This window comes from Pleurodeles waltl, chromosome 1_2, assembly GCF_031143425.1.
Source record: "Pleurodeles waltl isolate 20211129_DDA chromosome 1_2, aPleWal1.hap1.20221129, whole genome shotgun sequence".
Taxonomy (NCBI): Eukaryota; Metazoa; Chordata; class Amphibia; order Caudata; family Salamandridae; genus Pleurodeles; species Pleurodeles waltl.
The window spans coordinates 968,746,130-968,769,953 of NC_090437.1; positions in this window are offsets into that span (position 1 = coordinate 968,746,130).

Sequence of the window (23,824 nt, forward strand, 5' to 3'; positions counted from 1 at the left end):
GGAATAAATTCTACCCACTTGATTTAGGGCCCGAATATCTGAAACCCCTTTACAAGAGATAACACATAGCAATATTGTCAATTTTGTTGAGATTTGTTTCTGTGAGAGATTTGCTGGCCATTTATCTAAAAAACGCAAAATTATATGAATATCCCAAAGTGAAGAATATTTGGACTTAGGTGGAACAGATAGACAAATCCCCTTCATAACTTTGCAAAGTAAGGGATATTCTCCCACTGGTTTTCCATCTACTGGAACATGACCAGCAGAAATGGCGGACCTAAAATTGTTAACCATCCTGTAAGCTAGGCCCAAAGCTGCAAGTTCTCACAAACAATTTACAATCATGCAAGCATCCGCCCCCACTAGATCGAGTCTCCTCATGTCAGACCAACCACTCCATCTCCTCCAAGTGGAGGCATAATGTTTATGGGTGCCCCCTGCCCAAGCCTGTTTGAGCAAATCAGCAGCTTGCTTCGAAGTGCCTGGGGTATTCCATCTTTCCCTGAAACCATCCAGGCCATCAATCGTAGTTTCCCTGAAAAAATTAATGGATGCGGAAGACCCTCTGGGTTCAGCTGAAGATTCTGATTGGAAAGAAGAAGAACCCGGGGAGCACAGGCTAACAGCAGGGCTACCAGGAGCAATCTGTCTTTTGAAGGGAAAGGCTCTTTATGGCAAACGAGCCCCCTAGAAGCTCCAAGCAGTTGACATGGAGACCCAGTTCTGCATCCAGCCGACGCCCTGTTGAGATTGAGTCGCATCTCGCTTCCCAGCATCATCTGCTGGCATCCGATCACTATCTTGGGAGAGGAACCGAAAATAGCTTTGCCATTCCAGGCCTCCATATGCTCTAACTATACAGAGGGATCTGTTCCGAGTTGGTTAGGCCCTTCCGCAAGTGTCGAATTTTTAACCTCTGAAGCGCTCAGTAGTGAAGAGGGCCTGGGAAAACGGCTTGGATGGATGATGCCAAAAGACCCACAATCCTGGCAATCGATTTCAGGGACACAGTCTGGCTGCATAACGCAAACCTCAATTCTCTCTTGGTATTGTGAATCTTCCGGTTGGTAGAATCAAAAGGGACCAGATTGAGTCTATCTAGAAGCCTAGGAATCTATCATTTGAGAGGGGATCAAAAGTGACTTTTGGGAATTTATTATGAAGCACAACTCCTGTAGAAGATGTATGGTCCAAGAGGGGACTCAGCAGAATCTGAGAGTCTCGAGCCATCAACAGGAGGTCATCCAGGTAGATTATCAACCGAACTGCCCAGGATCTGAGAGACTCCACTACCAGTTTGATCAGTTTGGTGAAGCACCACAGGGATGACGACAGCCCCAATTGGGAGAGCTTTGAACTCCAGGCAATGTTCTTGCCATAGAAACTGTACAAATCTCCTGTCAGGAGGGAAAATGGGAATGGCTAGGTAGGTGTAATTGAGGTCCAAGCAGACCATCCAATCGCTCTCCAACAAAAAATCCTTTAGCATTGTGAATTCCCTCCATTTGGAAGTGCCTGAATAAAATCCAAAGATTGAACTCCTTGAGGTTAAAAAACAGGCGATGGCCCCCACACTTCTTTTACACCAGAAAAATGGGACTGATGAAGCCGTGAGGGAGAGGGGTGGAGAAACATACTGCCCCTTTGTCCAAAAGAGACTGAACCTCTGAGTCTAAAAAGACTCCTTTACTTGGGAAAAATACAATTATTTTTGAGGGTTGGACTGAGTGGATGTATCATAAAACTCCAGTTTGAAACCAAGGGATGGTCTCTAGTACCCACGGATCACCTATAATTTGTTTCCAATTGTCTAGAAATAACTCCACTCTGCACCCCAAAGTCACTTCTGAGAAGAGAAAAATTCTTTCCAGAGTATCCTGAGTCTTGGATAGCTCTTTGTTGTCCATGACAGGGACCTTTACAGAATCTGGGACCTGGGACCTCCCCCTCTGAAGCATGTAGGGTAGAAGGTGGATTCTGTGGAATCTCCGTACCAACCTCCTCTTCATTGGGGATAATAGACTTGTTGAGGGCCTGTGAATGAACCCAGGCTGGGAACGCACCTCACTTGAATACTTTTTTCAGAGTCATTTGTGCCTTATCAAGAGTGGAATACGTGGAACAGAATTTTGCGAGCTCCTTGACAAATGGGCCTCCAAACCGAAGACCCTCTGCAATTGCACCAGCTTTGGCGGTGGCCAAATCGTTTAGGGCCAATCCACATTAGAATAGAACACCTACGTTCCGATGATATGGCGCCGTTAGTGTTCTCGAGTTGGCAGATTGCCCTTTGCACTATTCACAAGAGACCTTGAATCCTTGGCTTGGTAAGCAAGCTCCAGGATCTTGGTTGATGGACCGGTCATGTCAAGATGTTTGTCTTGACAATTCCGCCAAGGTCTATCCAGTCCCTTCTTCCGGTCTCTGGCACACTTCTTCATGAAGGTGACCATGGTGAGATCAACTTCGCGAGTATCTGCAACTTTCCCTTCTAAGTCTGGTCTGGGGCATTCTGCTCTTAGACGAGAGCAGATCTCCTTGTTGAAACTCTTTTGTATATGCGGTTGCACATATTTTGCTACCTCAGGAGGAGGGGCCCATTTAGAAGCTCTGGAGTGTACTATCTCCATATGTTCAAAAGTCCAGACCTTAGGAACAGTAAGGGAGGACCTTTTCTTTGCTCTTTTATTGGGTCCTGGTTTGTCATCTGAATCAGAGGAGGCGGTCTCCACATCCTGTGAGTTATCTGATGAAGCAAGTGCAAAAGGAGATTCCGACTTTTGAGCCGTGCTGTAGTTATGCTCATTTGCTCTTTTGAGTCATAATTTATCAAAGGCTTCTACATGCACCTCAGATGGCGCTGAATCTGCCACGTTTCCTTTACCTGTGTGGGTAGAATCCTCCCTGGCAGCTGGCTGTCCGGGCATCCAAACTTGATTGAGGGCATAATCAAGGACCTGCCCAGTAAATGGGCCCAAAGCCCTGACCAGGGCATCATTAACAGATTGTTGAACTCTGCAGTCCAACGCCTCTACCAGATTTGTTTCCAACTGACAGTTGGCATCTTTATGGTAATAACCTGTTTCAGTCTCTTAAGGATCCCGCTGAGCTATTCTCTTGCCTTTTATGTAGGGAATTATTGTTATGCAAGAGAGAGATTAAAGGGGGAGTGTAATAACCCCTGCCATGCTAGAGAGAAATAGCCTCAATAAAGTGTTAGGGAGCAGCCTGGGAAAACTCTCTAGGCAAGGCCTCAGTCGATGGTTACAACCTTGTGCTCACTGCAACCAGGGCGTCAAGTGGGGAACCAAAAGAATGCAGCTGGCCACAACAATGGTCACGTTGCAGAGGCAAGAGCTGTCGGTTGAAAGCCTTTCACTTTCTGAAGCGTGCACTCCTCGGCAACCCAATCCTGCGGTAGTGAAACTAGAGATAGGACGGAGCTCGAGGATAACGAGTGTGCTGCTCCCTGCTCCACTGGAGGCAAAAGCGTGTCGGCTGGAAAAGCCGATTGTGAATTAGACATGCAAAGTCAAGGCCGTGTTTACCTGAACAATAAAGCGTGATGAATGGCGTTGCTACAGTAATTAGCCAAAAGCTCAGTTTCACAACATGGAGAACTGCTTATCTGGCTGTGCAGCAGCAAAGAAAGAGGACACTATTTGAGCGCAGATTGTATTTATACTGGGATACTCTATGATCATTGGGGCATGTGATGTGCATATAACATGTTCATGGGTAATGTAGTTTTTGTGAACTTTGATTGGTTGCTGGAAAAATACAGTAAAGGAAAGAGAAGTATAATTGGAGCCTCCAGTCAGAATATAGAATTACCTGCATGAAAAACGGGTCCGTGCACTCATTTGCAGCACCCCCCTCACCTTCAGGAACAACAACAACAGAAAATATGGCCCAAAAAGCACCATTAGCCCAGCCTATTTACATGAGTAAAATTAGCCAGTAATGTCTGCTCCTGAAAAAAACACCAATAAATACCCCTCTTTTGCAGACTCCTTCACCTACAGCTGCAGTGCCCCCTCCCTCCCCCCCTCCACCGGAGCTGCCAGCCAATTCCCTAAGTATGTCTAACAATTTTAGAATCAACAAGAGTGTAACAACTTGTCCCAGTATTCACCAAAGAGTCCCTCCAGTTTCTTTTTGGAGACCCTCACCAGCTACTTTCAGGAACAGGCAGACTTGAATCACAAAACCCCATTTTTCAACATAATTTTGGCATTTTACTGGGTCATACCCCATTTTGACTGTTTTTGTGCTTTCAGCCTCCTTCCAGTTATTGACTGAAATGGGTATGAAACCAATGCTGGATCCCAGAAAGCTAAACATTTCTGGAAAGTAGACAACATTCTGAGTTCAGCAAGGGATAATTTGTGTAGATCCTACAAGGGTTTCCTACAGAAAATAACAGCTGAAATAAAAAAAATATTTAAATTGAGGTGAGAAAAACAGCCATTTTTCTCCATGTTTTACTCTGTAACTTTTTCCTGCGATGTCAGATTTTTGAAAGCATTATACTGTTACGTCAGGTGGACTCTTCTGGTTGCAAGGATATATAGGGCTTGTAGGTTTATCAAGAACCCTAGGTACCCAGAGCCAATAAATGAGCTGCACCTTTCAATGGGTTTTCATTCTATACCGAGAATACAGCAATTCATTTGCTGAAATATAAAAAGTGAAAAATAGGTATCCAGAAAACCTTTGTATTTCCAAAATGGCCAGAAGATAAGGTGTTGAGAAGCAGTGGTTATTTGTATATCTCTGAATTCTGGGGTCTCCATACTAGCATGTGAATTACAGGGCATTTCTCAAATAGACGTCTTTTTTACACACTGTCTTACATTTGGAAGGAAAAAATGTAGAGAAAGACAAGGGGCAATAACATAGTACCTCACTTGCGTGGGTAGGCCTAGCGCCCGCGACAGGTAACACTAAATGGACACATCACATTTTCAGAAAGAATATAGAGTTGTTTTTTACAAAGTGCCTACCTGTGGATTTTGGCCTCTAGCTCAGCCGGTGCCTGGGGAAACCTAGCAAACCTGCGCATTTTTTAAAACTAGACACCTAGGGGAATCCAAGATGGGGTGACTTGGGGGGCTCTGACCAGGATCTGTTACCCAGAATCCTTTGCAAACCTCAAAATTTGGCCAAAAAAACACCTTTTCCTGTCATTTTAGTGACAGAAAGTTCTGGAATCTGAGAGGAGCCACAGATTTCCTTCCACCCAGCGTTCCCCCAAGTCTCCCAATCAAATTGGTACCTCACTTGTGTGGGTAGGCCTAGCGCCCGGGACAGGAAATGCCCCAAAACACAACATGGACACATCACATTTTCAGAAAGAAAACAGAGCTGTTTTTTACAAAGTGCCTAGCTGTGGATTTTGGCCTCTAGCTCAGCCGGCACCTGGGGAAACCTAGCAAACGTGTGCTTTTTAAAAAACTATACAACTAGGGGAATCCAAGATGGGGTGACTTGTGGGGCTCTGACCAGGTTCTGTTACCCAGAATCCTTTGCAAACCTCAAAATTTGGGCAAGAAAACACTTTTTCCTCACATTTCGGTGACAGAAAGTTCTGGAATCTGAGAGGAGCCATAAATTTCCTTCCACCCAGCGTTCCCCCAAGTCTCCAAATAAAAATGGCACCTCACTTCTGTGGGTAGGCCTAATGCCCACGACAGGATATGCACCAAAACACAACGTGGACACATCACATTTTCCCAAAGAAAACAAACCTGTTTTTTGCAAAGTGCCTAGCTGTGGATTCTGGCCTCTAGCTCGCCCGGCACCTAGGAAAACCTAGCAAACCTGTGCATTTTTGAAAACTAGACACCTAGGGGAATCCAAGATGAGGAGACTTGTGGAGCTCTCACCAGGTTCTGTTACCCAGAATCCTTTGCAAACCTCACAATTTGGCGAAAACAAGCACTTTTTCCTCACATTTTGGCGACAGAAAGTTCTGGAATCTGAGAGGAGCCACAAATTTCCTTCCACCCAGCGTTCCCCCAAGTCTCCCGATAAATATTGTACCTAAATTGAACTGTCTGATCCACAGTTGTGAGCAATCATAGGCTTATTCTGATAGCTTAAAAAGATTAGGAACAGGCCACAGTTTGTGACTACCTGGTCACACAAGCTGCCGCTGAGTGAATTCCCAGATGTTAACACAAGTAAGTGCAGGGGAACATAACATTAGAAGCATTTAATAATGTTTCCAAGAAATGACCTCGGTAAGATAAGAAAGAGGGGTGAGTCATAAATCATGGTTCAGATGGTGTTTTAATAGCTGTTAGAATGCAGAAGTCACTTAACTGTGTTGCCCTCTTCAAAACCAGGGCCTTCTCTCTGTTTAATATAATTGCTGAATTTGGGAGTTAAGCTTAGAGTTTTAGAGGATAAAATTAACATACATTACTGTGTGAGAGAGGCAACCTTGAAAATGTATGTGATTATAATGATCACAACTAGGGCACAGAGAGGAGTGAGTCCTAACTTTCTGAGTGCATTTGACCTGCTTGTCGAAATGACACAGAGGCTTTTTAGGGCAAATTAATGCTTGTGTACATTGAAAGACAAACTTTGGTGCTTTTAAAGGGCAGCATTTGACTGCATTGTGGTTGTCTCAACCAGGAGCCCTTTAGGAATAGAATGGGCAGGGTGTTTTATCACTAGGAAAGATTTATCACATCTTTATAAGTTAATGCAACAATTGAGCCCATTCCATATAAGTGAGTACGAAATAACCATTAGAAACCCTGTTTGTTGTCTTTTTTCCAGTGCCTGCTGCTGGTATGGGCATCCGATGCACATTCACATCCACTTGCCTTTACAGTGATGTAAAACATCAAGAGATGTGACTCTGTAAAAAACAGGTTTAGGTGATTCTATTAATCAGGTAGGTTAAATGGGAGATAATCGTTTGTGTTGAATAAATAAAGGAGGTCATCTTTGAATTCAGGGGGACTTCCATACAAAAATAGAGAGGACATTTCTCCTTTTTATCTATGTTTTTATTTTTACTTTCATAGTCATTTTCTTTTGGACTATGTGATACATTTTGAATATGTGGTATATGTTAGTTGATCTAGGGTAGTGCACAAAGTAAGGTATGAGTTAACACCTTTAACACCTCCGGCTTAGAAAAAGGTGTACTAGTAGTTATATCAAAGAAATTATATTAAATTAACAATATTACTTCTATATATATATATATATATATATATATATATATATATAGATAGATAGATATATATATGTCTTCACCTTAGGAGCTGTTGGGCACCACAAGTATGGAGCTTGCAAAGTCATCACACTAGATTGAGAAGTACAGGAAGGTAAAACCCATAGCTGAGTACTTTGGGATCCATTGATTCTTTGGTCCTGAAGAAAGCCAATGACTCTTTTGGGCAAGAGTAGGATGAAACATGTTGACCTGACCTGATATGTGTGAAGGAAACGTAATTTGTTCCAATCACATTATATTTGTTGCTAAACATACCCTATCCCAGCCATAGTAAAATTAGATTGCAGCTGAGAGATAGAGGCATTTTTAGATCACGTTCTCCCTTTCACTGCACTTTTAATTATTTTTGTTCACAGATCCCTAATAGTTTCTTGGACTTATGTGGAAACTACCCCCTTGGTTAGGGGAAGAAAGAGACCTCATGATGATGCTATTAGCTATGTGTACACCGGAGTAATAATATACTTGTGGTAGAAAATAGCTGGTAAGGGTAACCCAAAAGAAACTAGAGGGACTACTTGGTGAATACTAGGATAAGTGGTTACACTCCTGTTCATATTAAAAGATTGTTGGTTGGGAAGCAGAGTGGTAACCTGATACTTCTACCTCTCCTGTTTGATTCTGGTGTAACAATTTTAGAAAACATCTGAAATATGTGCAGTCTGATTGTGACAATTTTCCTGTTTGTCTCTTCCTCTGGTTTTCCGCTTTGCTTGTTTTGCTACCCGTAAATGACTGATGCAGAAAAATAAACTCTGGTCATCAAAAATAAGTGCTGATGGCCCCCACTATCAACCACATGAGAAGGCAGGTGCCAGGTAATGAGGGCGAAGGGGGATCGGGCTACACTGACAAATAAAATGCACCACTAATGAGGGCAGCAAGTGATATTGCTTTGTCACACACCATTACCCTGACACATACTGTTAGATGCGGATCAAACTCCCATTGCAGAAACTTATGACAAAGCTACACTTTTTATCTAACCCCTAAATCTAGAGTGAAAAAATAATGAATTATTTGGAATGGGCAGCTTAAGGCTTCCTCTAAGTCAAAGGCATAAACATCGGAAGAAAAATAAACTGTAAATTTGCCATTCTCACAAGTAATTGTGTAGCCTACAGTGGAAACCTTGAAGAAAATGTTATTGTTGGGGGGATATCCGAAACTGATCTAAGTTACAGATGACCTGGAGTGTGTATCTGTGAACTGTACAGAGCGCATATCTTCCGGCATCCTGGACCATAACACAGATAGTCTTTGCAGAGCCCTTCTCTGATGAGCAGGAAGGAAGTAGTGCGCGTGCCAAGATTCCGAGAATGTCCGTTTCCATTCTTGCTATTTGTAGACGTCACACTCTTTCCGGATTTCCACTGCGAAGCTGCCAAAGTGATCCTAACATGAGTAAACACCCCTACAGGTGCACGCTGCGCATTAACAGAGCGCATAACATGACAGGACCTACTAATATTACGCACGGTGGATGCGAAATGTATAATGAATAATGTAGTGCATATGAACGTTCTCAGGTTAGAAGTAATCTGTTTCTTATTCATGTAAATATTTTCTAAGGTGCTTCTACGTGCGTGTTCCTTGAGGTTGCATCTTTTATCTGAATCCATATTTTCAGGTTAACCTTATCTATCGTTTGAATTCTGACCCAGCTAAAGCGCCTGCTTGTTTTTATATTAATCTTTAAACTGGGAGAGTGCTTTGCACTGTTTCAGAGGTCATTTTGAAACTGTACAGCTTCTTTGCTTACATGGTTGACTATGGCCCACCCTTCACCTTTCCGGAATTCTGTCAGCTTCCCAGGATGGACAAAGTGCAGTAATTTAATGCAGCCCAGGAAGAACAGAGAATGAGCGTGTCTCATGAAATTCACTGAGCATTCACTGATTGAAACACAAGAAGAGCGATGGTTTCATCACTCACTACATTTTTCGATCCCGTTTCAATAATACACCATTGAAGTGGAATCATGCTTTTCGTTGCCAGCATTGAAAATAGGGCTACACTTTGCTGCCACATGCAGGGAATGTGCAAAGATACTGTCTCGAATAAAATGGCTTTCCAGGCCCACTAGAGTCAAGAAAACGGAGCCAGCAAATTGAGACTAAAGAGCGCTTCAGATGAATAAAATCCACGTATGGTTATAAAATATATTAGTATACTTTGTGATAAACAGGTTCAGAGGGAAATAAATGTTGTTTTTTACTGTAGTTACTGTAGATTTTAGAACATTAATGAAATCAACAGTGTGTGCCTGTATTCACTGAAGTAAGAAGTTTCTGACATGTTTATGATAAACAGACGTACTGAGAGAAGAGTCTATAAAAGCTGTAAAACATTATATGCATTTTAACATTAAGTGCTACAACTTCCTATTTTGGGTGAAAGCTGTGGTTGGCTCAAATGATAATTGGCTCCTGGTTATTGGTTGGCAGGCCATTTGTCGGGGCATAATGACCATGTATGGTTTATTTAGGTGATGCAGTATTAATGTAAATAAAGGTAAAGAAGCACAAACATCAGATCAGAATGGCATTTGAAGGATTTGATAACCATGTGAATAGATTTCACTTGTGAAAGTGATAAAGGATACTTGATTACATAGGTGATGTAATGCTACCAATTGTGATGTCAAAATTAAAGACAGATGTCAAGTCTTTGATGTATGGATTGGAGGACAGTTAAATGCATTGATTGATGTTAAAATAAGTCATTAGATAACCAAAACCAATGTACTCTCACCCTTTGTACACTTTGGAGTATATTAATGTGGACCAAAAATAGCATGCTCAGAGTTAGACTTTATTTTTAAAGCTTGGTAATGTGCACAGTCAAATCCAATGCTTATCGTAAAAGTCATGATTCTTTGACAATGAGGGAAATTTACCTCGAGATTGACTCATCACCCATTTCTTAGAACCTTATGTACCCTTGGGTTGTACAGATGGTCCCTTTTAGCCCTTGCTAGCTGTGAGAGAAAGACAAGCTCTTCTGTGGTCCTAGTATTATTGTTGTCTTGTGCAAGGGAATCTTCGCTGAAAACATTGTATGCAGCTCTACCGATTTAATCTCAATCTTCATGATAACATTTTACATGGCCCTACTGATTTAACCTCAAACTTTATGATGGAGATTTGGCTTGATATCTGGGAGTTGCCTTTATGACTGAAAGGGGATTTGTTGGGGCAGAAATGTTCTTTGCATTGTAACACTCCTGCCCTGAATGCCCAAGCTGCAGTGATTTTCAGTCACAGGCGAACGCGATTCACGCATATGCGCCATGACCTAGGCCTGTTCTACAAATTGTGATCTTGCTAGAACTGAAAGGGTGCACAAAGTGCTGCCCTTGCTGATTAAAATGGGTACTGTCCTTACCAAGAGTTAAGTAACATGCATACTATGGTGACAGCATAATAATAATGTTTTTGTAATAAGAGTCAATAGAGTAAAAAGGCCTTTTTATTTGTGCCACTGGAGTGAGGCCTACCAGCTTCCTCATGTGAACTCTTGCGGCTGTGTGCTTAACTCTCCTACATCATGTTAGTATCTACTGATGTGCAGCCTGCATGCATTTCAGAGAGCCTGCTGTGATGTACGTGTGCCTGCATGTGGCATAGTACATGGCGATCCGTGGATTCAATATTAGAAACCCAGGGCCTTGGAAGGGTATATTGAGGTGCCACCCCAGAAAGATTTGTGGATTGACCATCGCTTTGATCAGACCGTTTGCCCATGGGCCTCTGTTTGTAACCACTCTATGTCAGGTGGAGGCTGCAGTGAAGGTTAAAGGCCACAGCCCTTGAACACAGTGCATCAACGTGTCTGAATGGGGCTGTCACTCTATGCAGTGCTGTGACACAGATGGGCCGTCACCCTGTGTACCACTGCTTGCAACCTTTGTATACCAAGTGGGGGAAATTGTGAAGATTGAGGCCGTAGCCCTGGTGCATCACTATTACTGAAGAGGGCCGTCACCGCATGCGGTGTTGTGACCACGATTGGCCAACACTCTGAGTGCCACTGTTTGCAATTCCTATATGTGAGGTGGTGGTCATGGTGAACAGACAGAGCTGTTGCCCTTGAGCAGCATGTAGAAGTGAAGAGTAGTGGGTTGCGATTTGTTGTAAGCAGAGCATCAATTCCACCACCAGAATCCAGAAGCCAACCAAGTCCTGCTTTCAGAATCAGGGGAACGTATCACACAACCAGAGGGGTGCTGAGGGCATTTGTCACCTGCAGCATCCAGAGTACTGCTCATTGCTGTTCCTCTGACTCACCTGGGATTTCTGCCTCACCACAGCAACAGGAGTGGGTAACATTGATCACCGGGCTGCTGAGCCTTTGAAGGAACTTACTTTGACTGTAGTGCTTGAGTGCTGAAAACGTTTTAAAAGGTCACCCACTTCTGAGACTCATACTCACTTGTGGCGGCCTTACCTAAAAAATGCCTCTAATCAATGGGGAATAACCACAGTCCTCAGACAGGAAAGTAGGGCTCAGTATCTTACAGGACAATTCTAGAGTGCTGTCTTTACAAAGACTGTGTATGTTATTTGTGGTGTGCTGTATATCACCTAGTGTTCATACATAAATCACTTTTTTCATAAAAGCAAGTATCTGGCTGGATATTTAGTTATTAAGTCTTGTGCCCATGTAAACCTTGGACCTACCTCCACTGAGAAGCCTAGGACTGATTGACCAATAAGTCAGGCACTGAAGGGGTAGTACTTGGCCCAGTTATTCAGGGCCCATAGTTGGTTCAGTTCCGAGATCTCAGGAGTAAAAGACCTAATCCCCCACAATGGGACCCAGTATTTCCTGGTTGCCCCAAGGCCCTCTGAAGGGGGTTCTGACAGGATTCTTTATCAGTTTAGATGTATATTTATTCCCAGCTGTGTCTACCTTCCTATTATTTTGCTTTCCCCTTCCACATTATGCAGCAGTCCACAGGGGGTGGTGTGCCTCCATCTTTCTTGACACCATCAACTACTTGACAATACTCAGTCTGGTTTCAGACCCTACTGCAGTATGAAAACTGCCCTCACCACTGCCATGGATGTCATCTGAATGACTCTGGACAGGGGAGACACACTGCCCCTTACCTTCCTGGATCACTCTGCAGCATTTGACAGTTTCCCACCACCTCGTCATCCACCGCCTACATGACATAGGAACCCAAGGACATGCACTCCAATGGATTTGTTCCTTCCTGACTTGAAAATCCCAGTCAGTCAGCCTGGTACAGTATACTTCAGGCGCTCGCAACATCATCTGCAAAGTTCTGCAACCCTCTTCTACGCTGATGGCACGCAACTAATTCTCTCCCTCAAGGATAAAACACCCAGAACCTTAGTCAGTTAAATGGCTGCATGACTGAAAATGCTCACTGGATGAAGACCAGCTGTTCAAAGCTGAACACTGACAAGACTGAAATTGTGATCTTCGGAAAGAGCACATCACCGTGGGACACCACCTGGTGGCTAAAAAAGCTAGGATTGACTCCCACCCCACCACACACACCAAGAACCTAGATATCATCATCAAGAGCAAGCTCGCCATGGCTGACCAAGTCAATGCCGTCACCAACTCTTGCTTCCATACCCTAAAGATGCTGAGGAAGATTTTCAAATACCTCCCAGTCAGCACCGGGAAAACTGTCACACACACTGTCATCACAGGCAAGCTGGACTACGGGAACACTCTGTATGCTGTTATCAGCAAAAACTTACCAGAAAGCTGCAGGCCATTCAGAACTCAGCAGCCAAATCACTTTCAACCGCCCAGGGACACTTACATCACACCTCACCTTAAGGAGCTCTACTTCCTCCCCACTCACAAATTAGCACAATGCAAACTCCTAACACAAACTTTCAACATACATATTACTGGCCCAGCCTACCTAAACAATTGCATCTGCTTTCACAGACCTTCCTGACACCTCCACTTCTCCTGACTTCTACCTGCACAAATTCCATGCATATGGAAAACCTGATCTGGCAGTCATCTTCTCCTAATTTGCTCCTGAAGCATGGAAGGACCTGTCACTACACATAACAGCCTCCTCCTCACCCCTTGAATTTCACAAGAAGCTGAAGACCTGGCTTTTTGAGTAGTCCCACTAGGAGCTAGGCATGCACAGACTCACTCTTGGCCGGCTCCGGAATACCCTCCCTAATGATAGTGTGCTCTACAAATCTGCATACCATAGCATTACATCTTTTCAATGCAGCACTAGGGAATGGCCAATTAAGGAATGTCCTGTGTTATATTCACCTGGTGGAGTTGTACTACAGATAATTTGCCAGCATTACTTATGCCCACTGGCAAGCAGACTAAAGAATCAATCTTAGTGCACTGAAATCTTGACAGAGGAACCATCACACCCTGGACAGCAGTCTCCAGTAATATAAATACTTAGGGGCTGAGAAACAAAAGTCTTTTGTGTTCACAAAGCCTGTTATTCACAAACTATAAGGCTTCACATTCGCCAAAAGAATGCTGTTACAGTGTACTGTATTTTTTTGTGAGTCATGAAAGTGTGTCTGGTCACAGCCAGTTAGTGATTGAAAAAACACTGGCATGTGGCCTGCCTCATCGTACATCATGCCCTACTTTTGAAAGACTTACACTTTGAACATATTCGAATATTCCTTTAGGCTAGCACACTAAGCGTTTCTAAAAGCTGCTATCATAAAAGAGATCTATCTATTTTCGATTTTTTTTTAATTTAGTTGTTCTTATACTCCTTTTACATTATTTGCTAGTTGCCGAAATTGTCCTTGCAAAAGACCACTTGGTATTATTAACAAAATTAACGTGTCTAACTTAAACTTGTTGATTAAGTTCTTTTGTTTCACTGCAGTTTGTAACTAAGGGCCGATTTAAATATTGGCAGACAAGTTACTCCATCACAACAGAGATGGATATCTCATCCACTGAAATCTATAGAACATATCTATTGGGATTTAGAATTTGGTGGACGGGATATCCGTCACCGTTGTGGCAGAGTGACACTCTAAATCAAGCCTTTAGTCTTGTGTGTCAGCTGTGAAATCACTCCTGAGCTGGAACTTAGACTGAAAAAGTACAATATATTATGTGAGTTTGCTGGCAAGTTGATGCCTTGCTTGGGTACAACCATGCTGTGTAGTAGTTTTCTGGAGTAAAAGTACATGAATACAATCTTGTCTGGATTACTAAACCAATTTAAACATATCCCTGTGTTTTCAACTCTGTGTGACACACAGTTGCATGTTATTGCTATACCTCAGTACTGTAGGGGCCACATTTCCCAATTGTGTACTTTTTCCTGAGTACTTATAGTGTGCAAGGTGTAGACAATGTCATTGTGACCACTTTTCCTTTCTATAGGGACACACTAGGGCACTTAAGCCTATTCCAATAATAGCAGTAACAACTTACATGGCAGTTCAAGCCTCTTCAATAACTACACTTTTTGGGTATGAGCACAATGCTATTTTGGTTGAGCTAGCACTGCACCATGGCCTCCACCTTGCTTACCATTTATGCAGCTGCCCAATCTTTTTGTTCCCCAACTTTCTGCCCCTTCTCGGAAGTGTTGACCAGGATTTAGAAGTTCACTTTAGTATCCTCAGGTTCCTGCTGCCTACCACAGTCCTGGATTCTATCACATCGCAGCCATGATTTCCTCGCCCATCTTAAAAAAGCAGTACTGAGTTCTATGAGGTCCATTAATTTAAAAACGTTCAATCAGTCTTGATAGCTACTTCTGTGCCCTAATCGAGTGTCTCATAGGTAGGGCTGGTTCCTTTAGGATTCTGGTTGTTGAGATGGTTCTCCTTTCCTCTGAGTGCATCTTCATCTGATGGAGAGTAGGTGGTCAAGGGATAATATTTCTAGAAGTAGGAAATGTTCATTGTTATCAAGCATCCCTACTTCATTGGTGGTGAGCAAGGTTCCTTTCTGGGTGATTGCTTATAGAGGCTGGTTTGTATATATGACATTTGATTTTTTCATTGTTCTCATTTGACTAAAATCCAGTTTCCTTCCTTGATGTTTGATTCTGGTTTTCCTTTGATGATCAGTGTATTTTTACATCTTGTCTTTTTCTTGTCAATCTCTACAGCATATGTCACTTTTGTTTCCCCCCCTCCACATTGAGTGCTGCTTTCCAGGCTGGCTGTTATCCAGTTTTATAACTGAGAGTGTACTTCATAGCCTAGTAAGAGTGATGTCGGACATTGTTCTGTGGTGCTGTGGTATGACTGCAGAACCACATTCAATGCTTGGTAAATGGATGTCTTGTCTAGTTCTGCTTATTGCGTGATCTTTTCCAGTGTCTGTAATTAAGCTGCACCATGTGCTATCAGGCAGTTCTGAAATTTGTAGAGGATTTGGATAATCTCCTTGGCTAGTTACATGATATTTGTAGCATTCCCTCAGTGTGTTTTCCATGGGTTAGTCAAGCATTGGAAACCATATCTTCTCTATCTCAGGCCAATCTTGTGGCTAAGGTGGCTGTATGTTTTTGGCGAGCCAAATCTGTGACATTCTGGAATAGACCCTTCTAAATGACGATACTACAGCTGTCTTCCGAAAGTTCCTTGCTCACATGTTTGAGTGCTGACAGGTCTTTCAGATCAAATTCAAGAACATGTGAACAAGGTAAGAGATCTTGCTATTGCTGTTCAGTTATTCACCATTTCACTTTTATGATTTTTAAATCCAATAATGTTACATTAAGTGCATACTTTAGAGGAACATTACAAAATGTATGTATTCTTCAACTGAGGATTCCAATTTTCTTGTCTTCAGGGGATGCAAGGTTATGGAAGCTTTAGGACTGTTATTTTCCTTGCTCGTGCTTATCTCCTTGCAGGCGTATTCCCCAACTCTCAAGTCTGGAGGCACCTTCATTTTGTGTTTCAAAATTTTGTTAGTAGTGTCTGGTGGTTTGTCACAATCATTAACTTTTTAACATAGATGAAAAGATGATTGTGGTTCACATGCTGACACAATCGCTGGAATCTCCATCTCAAGTTGAGAGTTTGGTCTTTCCCTGTCTTCCAAATATCTGCTGGCACCTGACTAAGCTGACATTTGCGGTGATTTCTAAGCATAGACACAAGGTTAAATACCTCATGTTATCAGCTCCACTTCCTGTGATTTTGATCAGCTTAAATGCCTGATCACACTTGATATTCACTTGAATTTCTTTCCTTGTTTCATCAATTATCTCAGTAGTGTGCTGATTGAAGCATAGTCCTTCACATACCATGCACAGTACACGGCCTTGCTAAGAATGAGTGGAAAGTCACTGATGTCTTGGAAGCTGCCCTGGTGTTCAGTGCTTTCTTTTTTGGGTTTGGGCCATATGCACTTATCTGAAAATACGTGTCCATTAAACCTTAGAATGAATTTCTGAAATTGAGTATTAAGTTGATTTTTTGTTAGATGTAGCAACAGCATTTATCCATGCTTATCGCAAATAGCATCAAACACTAGAATGTTATCATTATAGTTGAAAGCATTGACAATAAGTCTGATTAGATTTCGAATTACCACAATAAAGATTTTACCCACTGATGATACCTTGAAGTTGACTCTTTTGTATCTAAACAGGCCAAGATGTGTGCTGACCATTGCAATGTATCAGGATTTTTAGGTACGCTTGAACAGATGATATCCTTTCTTAAGAATAATTTCAAGACTATTTTGACACCGCTGAGTAGTGTAATCTTTTCTCTAATGTATGGTTCCAGGTTACTTTCTCCCAATATCTATGTTGGGTTATTGCATGATAACAGACAATCTCACTTTGAGTGTGGACATTCCAGATAGATACTACAACCAGTGGGGATGCCATGGAGCTGGCCCTTTTGATTCTTCAGAGATGTCAGCAGTGAGTAGGTCTTGAAGCTCATCTTATATCCCTTGTAGCTTAAAGGGAATTGTAAGGTGATGCTGAGCTAATGGATTAACTTTTTCATTGATATGTAGGTGGGCATGACAATTCATTATTTTTCAGAGTCCTGTGAATAGCTTGGGATATTCTTGGGTAATTGATGTTTCAACCTGGACAGTGTAAAGAACAGCGACCAGTTTCACCTGTGCTTCGGTGAGAAATAGAGAATCAGCAGCCACAGGACCATCCACGACATATGTGTCAGTCTCCACTGGCCTGTCTTTGTATGTGAGTGCTATCTTGATCCTCCTCAGGCACAGCAATAGCTTTCGACCCATCCAGGTGAATACTCGCATGCCTGCAGGTATTTAGAGTTTGTTCGAGATGTCTACGTCCGTATTCAGCTCAACAGATGTAATTAAGTGATGCCTTGTTGTTGTGTCACGTTGACACCATGGACACTTACATGTTGCTATCTGGGAAGCATTAAAAGGTATTTCTGTAGAAATGCAGTGACACTGATCATGACTCTCTTTATATAGACGTTGCATTGGATGTCTCATGTAAATTAGAGGACTGATACTTCATCCTACAACTCATCCATGATTGTGGACAGCCATGTTTCTTGCCTTTGGCCTTTGGTCAGTATTCTTATCTTTCAGATTTGCACATTAGCTCATAGTGATTTTCCTTTTCACACTATTTGCACCATTTGCTGAGCTCGCCTGTTAAATTATAGGCGACTGATGACATCATCTATTGACAGTAATTGTTCTTGCATGTAATATTTAAGGTGTATCGTTGATAGTCCATGTTTTTCTTGGAAAGGAATTTCGAGGTTAGTGTTTCCTGTACACTGTGATAATTGGCTGTTTTTGAAACAGGGAGATATGTAATTATTTCACAAAGGTCTCTGCTTATTTTTTCATAGTGAATACTATTTGCATTTCATCTAATGCCCCAGTAGCTTGTAGAAAGTTGCTAAGTACTCCAAGCCACACTTTCCAATTCGGCTATAAACTGCTGCCGATGTTATCCCAAATATTTTCGGGGCTGAAGGTATGCTGATGAGCCCCTCAAACCTTTGTCTTCACTCAACATTTTGCCAGGTTTGTGATGATAGTATGTGCACCCTTCTAGTTGTTCTAATGCATATTTAATTTGAATATTTGTTTGAAGAATTTGATTTGTTCTCAATTTTATTCAAATTTTTTTAAATGATTTTGTGGACAGGCCAAGATCTTTTGATTTTAATAAAATTATATACATAACATACTTATGTTTGTTCCACCCACTAAAGCATACAGCATGGGGCACAGGATTACCCAATTTCAGGTACATGCTTACCTCTCTGTGAGCCCTTATAAACAAAAGGTAGCTCATCTATATAGTTTGCGAAAAACACTCAGAAAAAGTGGCAACGTCAAAAGTTAGTAGCCCAAACTAGTCCTATTGACTGTCAGGGGTTGTTATGTTATTGTTTGTCTTATTGTTTGTCTTGCAGAGCCTCTTGTCGATGAAATCTGCACATTAATTGGATCCCTTGAGATCTGATTCACAAAGGGTTTGTCAACAAGTGTAACTTAATGAAATATAAAACTCCCCTAACATCTTTTTTTAATCAACACTGATTTGCTGGTTTTCACACAGAAACCAGACTTATGAGTATTTCTGTAACCCTACTTGTGCATAACATTTGCACTGTGTGACTAAATGTGTATCTTCTTTTCTCTTTTTGTTACTCTTTTCTATACAACATTTTCATAAATTAATTTACAATTTATTGTGAATATCCTTGAAATCTGTTTCTTTCAGGCATTCACAAACTTTTTACTGCATGTATTTGATCACTCCTCTGACATTTGTTCCAGAGTTATAACCCCTTTGCGTCCCCGAACATGACCCGTCAACATTATACATCAGTATGTTAAAGGCTTTTTGATGCTGCTTGTTTTTAACAGATGTTTCTATCTAGGGGGTTCATTTGTAAGTTCAGCACACAGATATTTATGACTTTTCCCTGCAATGAGTAATTGAAAACTCTTTTCAGGAAAAAAGTAGGAAAAATATAAATGCAGAGGCCTCCACCTATGCCTCAAAGCTTAGCGCGGAGCCGTGCTATGCAGAATCCACAAAGTGGCTAAAAACCTCATCAGTGCTACACAGAGTTTTGCTAGTGGGCGGAGTTATCCATTGCGCCCATTTGTGTTCAAAATTGCATGCAAGTGGCACCACGTTCGCATGGACGGAGCCATCTTGTTTTTAACCCTGTTTATGGTGCTGAGCCTTCACCTTCAATCTGTCCCTAATCTTTGTAATCCTCCACTCTACACTTGATCTACCCCTATTTTTAATTTATTCTATTAGCTATTTATACAGTGCTTTAATTTTTGTGTGTTTTTTTTGTACTTTTTGCATTTTTGTTTAGTTGTCTGACTTATGGGTGATGCTGCCGTCCATGGGTGCAGCCTCGGCTGATTTTCAGAGAGGAGGAGGTGGCAGCACCTACATTCCATGCTGGAGCAAGCAGCCAGCCTGCAAGCAGTTGCCCCCTGTGGGAGCGTCAGCAGCGCTGGCTAGGGTGTGCCGGTTGGTCAGGGCTGCCACCCAGGTCCAGTGCACTACCCAGCTGCTGACGCACAGCTGGGCAGATATTATTGACCGCGAGCAGGATCTGCTCGACCTGCTAGACATTGAGATCCCGGGGCTTGGTGAGTATTATATTGTTATTGTGTTTTTGTTCTACAATGACAACTTTTTTTCTGAATAGCATGCAGCTTCCACTCAGAGGTAAGTTAATAATATTTATTATGTGATTCAGTTAGAGCTAGGTAGGTGTTTGGTGTTACATCATCGTACACGTAGGTAGGTACTCACTTTGGCTGATTATTTAAGAGGCCATTGCAGACTCCTCTGTCCTCCTGTCTCCATAGTGAAATAGTAATATCAGTGAGTTAGCGTTGTCTCTGACTTTATGTAGCTCATACAATCCTAAACAATTTCACAGTGATGTGAGTATGCATGCATTGCAATAAAAGGAGACTGAGTTGGTCCATTAAGGGGCTTGAGAAATGAAATAGAATGAAAGCTCACACTTTTCAAATGCAATGTATTAGTTCCATATGTAGTTTTTGTTAAGAAAATCTGGAGTAGGGATTTTAGGAGTATAGCCAACTCAACAATAGTTGATCATAATAGTATAATACCTAGGCCTGGGCGGACTTCGCAGAGCAGCGCTATGTGGAGTTATGCGCTAGCGGGCGGAGTTTCTTGTCACACCAGTTCACGTGACTTTGAACGTGAGTTGCATCTCTTGTTGGAATTCTCATGCAACCAGCACCACGTAGTTCGCATGAGCGCAGACATCTTGTTTTTTGATTGTTATGGTGCTGGGGACTACTTTTATCCTCTCTATATCTTATCCATCTCCCACTTTTGAAACCTTTTTAATTTAGTTTTTTTTCATTACATTACCTTTTCTCTTTCGCCTTTTATATTTTAACTTTTCTCCTAATTTTCTGTGATTTTTGCAACTTTTCAACTTTTTCTTTGCCTTTTTCCCTCCCTTTTTCCTAATCCTTCCTTCCTTATCTCTCCCCCCTTCCTAGTCTCCAGCACCATGGCACAGCAGGGGAGCACCAGGCCTCTATCTGCCAGTCGCCTTCATTAGGGAAGGCGGCAATGGCAAAAGGTGCAGCCCTGCGGCATATTTTCAGAGATGGAGGTGGTTGCCCTGGTCTTTTATGTCCAGCGCCACCTCCCCTCCACCTTGGCAGCAGGCCCGGTTCTGCGTACGGCCTATGGGAGCGCCAGCAGTACTGGGAGAGGGTGGATTGGGCTCTGCGCCGCAGCTCTGGGATCCAGTGCACCCAGCAACAGCTGACTCACCGGTGGGCTGACATCCTGGATCAGGAGACAGACCTGCTAGGCATCGATGTTGCGGGCTCGGTGAGTAAACAATCTGTTATTATTAGTTGTGCTCTATGCTAATAGTTTTTCTTCCCAAAAAGCAAGCATGTTGCTCAGTGACACGCAGGTAAGTTAACTTTATGTTACAATTATAATATTGTGTGATCATCATCTAGACAGATGCTCAGAGCTACCTAATTGTACTTCTTTTTGGTGCTTGCTTGGGCTGATTAAGAAGTAATGCAGAGTCTCCTCCTGAGTTCTGTGTTCTGTCATAGATAGTCATCATTAATATATTAATATTAGTGATTTTGCATGTTCTCTCACTTGTCTGTGCCTTTCTTTTTCGTAGCTCGTCCAGTGCTAATTAGCAAGCAATTTCCCAGTGATGTGTAGTAGTTTGCATGCATCCAATCTAATGCATTGAGAGATTGATAATGAAATGAGAACAGTAGATATCATTCATTGCAAGGTATTAGTAATTCCACAATATAGTTAAGGAAATTAGGAATAGGGTTAGGAAATGTGAAATAGGGGGATGGTCCTTAATACTAATATTATTAAATTATCCAGGCCCCCTGAACCTCTGATGTAGAACTGTACTACGTTTGCCTTTTCCTTTAAAAAAACATAATATTCTTGGAAAGATTATTTATTAACAGTACAACTAGTCTTTTCTAATTTTTTCTGACATCAACCAGCATCCAAGGGCAGATGGAGGGCTGTTGAGGTGGGTGAGGCAGCTGAAGGTGGCCCCTCCACAAGTGCCGGGGCAGATGGGTCTGCTGGCCCCAGTAAGTCCTCCTATTGTTGCTAAAATGATTACTTATTTCCCCAACGTTTTCTGCTCCACACTTAAAATTATTTTCTACCTTTTTACTGTGCCTGTCTCCTATTTTGTTTGCAACTCCACTTTGAATTCCCTGTTTAGTAAAATCTTCTTATCCCTGCATTATACTATTTACTTATTTTCTATACTTCAAGTTTCTTTACTTCGAACTGTCTGGCTATGATAGTCTGTCTGTAACTTCCTTCTTCTGCTTCCCTCACACCTTATATATCTTATCTTGTGGAGTGGTGGTAACTGGTAAGGCTCAGAGAATGCATGTACTGAAGATTGCATGCCATGTAAGGTAAGGAATTCAGCCAAGGCCGTAAGCAGCAAATGCTGCTGTTTCAGTCCTTGTTTGTGCACCAGTGTGCACAAACAATGACAAGAAAAGAGAAGAGGACTTACCTGGGCTTCCCCGGGGGTCCTCCTCTCTGATGAGTTCTCCTCTCAGCATGGCTGCCTTCCACCTCTGTTCCGGTGCACGCTGCAGCCCAGTTATGGGCTGCACAGTGCAAGCACAGACTGTCTGCGCTCGTGCTGTGCATCCCATACTGGGCTGCAGTACGCCCCAGGTGAGCTCTGCTCCACTGGCAGGGCTAGGGGAGGTTTTTGGACAACTCCAAGCGGAGCGCAGAGATCCAAAAACTCCATTAGCTCTGCCAAAGGAGCAGAGTTCCCCACACACCCCTATTTTTAAAAAATTTCCAAACAACAACATGCCCACCTCATATTTTGATCAAAGAGAATTCGTACCCAAAATGTAGTAATGGATTTTCAGTTGTATTTTGCTATCAGAAAAAGAAACAATAGAGGGAGGCTTCTGTGGTGTCTAACTTGTGATTTTTTTTTTCTAGTCGCACGACCACCAGTGCCGGGGCCAGCAGACACAGCGCCAGTGCTGACGCGGCTGCGGGAGTGGATATGAGGGGAGTATCTGCGGCAGTAGTGGCGGGTGGTGGTAACTCCTATTGCTTCCTTATTGACAATTAGTAATATATAGTCACTACAAGGGTGTTCTAATGTTAAAATGAACTTAAACTCTGTGTTTTGAAAAATTGAAAAAAGGATGGAAGTAGAATGGATGTGTGAAATATAATATGAGTGAAAGGATGTGTTTGTGCATGTAGATGAAAAGCTGCATAATAATAATCATATAGGTGGGTGATGAGGAGGATGATAGGATGCATGTGTGGGTGAAGGATGGATGAAAGGGTATACAGGTGGACAATGCTGGGACAGGTGGGTGAAAGGATTCCATGCCTGGATGGGTGAACAGACTCCTCGTGTGGGTTGGAACTCTTCGATGAGTGAATGGGTGAAAGGATGAATGGGTGGTTATTGGCTAAATGTATGTTGGCGAAAGGTTAGTAGAGAGCCATATTTGGAATTTGGAAAATGGTGAAGGACTGGATAAGAGAATATAAAGTGTAGCTGAAATGGTGTGTACCAAAGCCAAGGATGAAGAAGAATAAGAGTACTAGAAGAAGACATTTCCAATGATGATGAATAGATAAATGCATGGACTGAAGAAACAAGCGAGCTCTTCTAGATAGGGGCATTATGATCACCCACTTTACTTGCTTGGAATGGATTTTATCAGAGATTTGATGCAAAGTTTTGGATGGTATTTCAGACTATCCCCTTGGCTCACAGTATTTTTCAAGCGAGGCAGGTAATAATGTGTATTCCACCATGCAGTAACCACCGCCTCCCTCCCTTGCTATGGCCTTTCACTAGTGACACTCATGATGACCTAACAGCTGCATGGTTCAATTTGGCAGAATCAGTACTGTAATGTTAGCTGTGCAATGTGCGTCTGTCAGCTTAAGTTAATGTGTCAAACACTTTTCAATGCATGGCAATGTTAAAAAAAGGTGTGTGTCCCAGTTTCCTCCCAGTGCCCACTGTGTCAGTCACTTCTTAG